This window comes from Solanum pennellii, chromosome 5 (assembly GCF_001406875.1).
Source record: "Solanum pennellii chromosome 5, SPENNV200".
NCBI lineage: Eukaryota > Viridiplantae > Streptophyta > Magnoliopsida > Solanales > Solanaceae > Solanum > Solanum pennellii.
Genome location: NC_028641.1, coordinates 71904757 through 71907408, shown reverse-complemented (window position 1 = coordinate 71907408; position 2652 = coordinate 71904757).

Below are 2652 nucleotides of genomic sequence, written 5' to 3'. Positions count from 1 at the left end.
TATATATATATATGAAATTATGCCTGAATCATCGTTATTCAACTTAATTACTTTCACATTTGATCACCTTTTGCTTATGAAAACTTAAAACATACTTTGAATAAGATTTTTATACACATTCTAAATAATAGAATTTAGAAAGCTGTACTATAACAAATATAACATCCTTCTATATGATATGAAAATTGCAAGGTAGAGAAGCGTTGATTTGCTGGAACTTGACATTCTTGCTTAGTAATAGTATCTGGAATTAATTATATTTTGAATAATTATAATTTTGTGTTTTAATATCTTCAACTGGGAAATAGAGAAGAATTTACAAGCAAATAAATAGAGTTTGGATGATGGAATCAAGATAATTAATTAAAAAATAATAGACTAACTATAAAATAATTTTAGACACATAACCTATCTAAAAAAAATAAGAAGAAAACAAAACAAAACAATAGATTTAGACTCTAATAAATTTTTAAAAAATACTTCAAAAAAATAAATAAATTAGACACCCGTCTTACAAAGCATATCCACATATTATTTCTCTAATTAAAGCTTCAAGTTCAAGTCCAAATTAATTTGTTCTTCCGCTATGTTAACTAACTCGCCTGCATTTGATGAAATATGAACATCCAATCGATTGATCAATTGTGTGGTACAGTTAAAGAAGGAGAATTTGATAATGACTCTCTATATTTTGAGAGTATCGTCTATTCATGTATATATAGCATTACATCAGATTTAATCTGAAATACATAAGATAGAGTTTATATGAGATTAAAACTCCTAAATACAAGCTAACTATCATCCAAAGGATAATTCAAACTATTGCGATAAGACTACAATTGTTTATCCTTAATATCCCCCATCAAGCTCAACGGTAGTGTACGGACATTGAGCTTGTCACGAAAATGAATAAAAAGAGACGAGCCTACTGCCTTTGTGAAGATATCCGCAAACTGATCTTGAGTGGGAACATAGCGAACAATCAGCAAGCCTTGCTCAACTTTCTCACGAACAAAATGATAATTAATCTCAATGTGTTTTGAGCGATTGTGAAAAATAGGATTGGTACACATGTAAAGTGCACTTAGATTATCACATAGAAGCACAGGTGGCTTGCTGCAAGGGACGCCAAGTTCAAACAGTAGATTTTCGAGCCAGGCCACTTCGGTTGTGGCAAAGCCAACTGCTGTGTATTCTGCCTCGGTGCTGGAGCGAGCCACAACAGTTTGCTTACGAGAAGACTAGATCACAAGATTACCTCCTACAAAAATAGCATAGCCATGGTGAGAGCGACGATCAATGATGTCGGCAGCCCATCTCGCATCAGAGTAAGCTTGAAGTGACTGATCTGATGATGGAAAAAATTGGAGACCAAGGTGCATTGTGCCCTTAAGGTAGCGCAAAATACGTTTAACTGCAGACCAGTGATATAGTCGAGGATCGTGCATAAACTGGCAAACCCGATTAACAACATAAGAGATGTCTGGACGAGTAATGGTGGTGTATTGCAAAGCACCAACAATACTATGATATAAAGTAGCATCTGGAGCCGGCCGTCCATCACGTGTGAGTGTGGCAGTAGAGTCCGCAGGGGTTAGTAATGGTTTGTCATCTTGGAGATAGCTACGGTGGAGAATATCCTTGATGTAAGAGGACTGAGACAGTAGCAAAGAACCATGGTGATGCAGTACTTCAATCCCAAGAAAGAAACTCAATTCGCCCAAGTCTTTAAGGGAGAAAACAAAGTCCAAAGTTGCTGTGTAGTTGGAGATAAAATTAGAGTCACTACCTTTAATAATGACATCATCTACATAGACGAGAAGGTAGGTAAGAATAGAGCCACGATTGCGAACAAAAAGGGAAAAGTCAGTATAACAACTCCGAAATCCGTGTTGCACCAGAAAATTTTTCAGTTTCATAAACCAAGCTCGAGGGGCTTGTTCCAAACCATAGAGATCTTTTCTTAGGCGACAAACATGATTAGGATATTGTGTATGGATAAAGCCAGGGGACAGAGACATGTACACAACCTCTTGAAGATCGCCATTTAAGAAAGCGTTACTAACATCAAGTTGTTAAAGTGGCCAGCCACGAGCAAAAGGGCAAGTGATAAGACCACCCGAATGGTAGTAGGCTTCACAACAGGGCTAAAGGTATCAAAATATCAACACCCTCTTCTTGGTGATAACCTTTAGCCATAAGACGAGCTTTATACCGCTCAACCTTCCCATTGGCATGTCGTTTAACTTTGAATACCCATCTACACCCGATAATGTTGGCATGAGGAAGAGATGGTTCGAGGGACCAAGTGTCATTACAAATCAAGGCATTAAATTCATGTGACATGGCCTCACACCATTTTGGAGATGAACTTGCTTGCTTACAATTTTGTGGTTCCATATGAGGAGAGGAGGTGTTCTGAACAGTCAATAGGAATGTCTTAGGTTTAAGAGAATTAGTTTAGGCTCTAGTAGTCATGTGGTGAATAGACGTTGAGGATTGACGAAGATAGGGAAATGTAGAAGATGGAGGAACAAAATGGGGAGAAACGGAAACATGAGATGGAGAAGCGGAAGGAATTGGTGGTTCTAAGGGCTCGGAAGTGGCAGATAAGAGTGGAGACAAGGATGATGGCAAACTGGATGAAGGGAT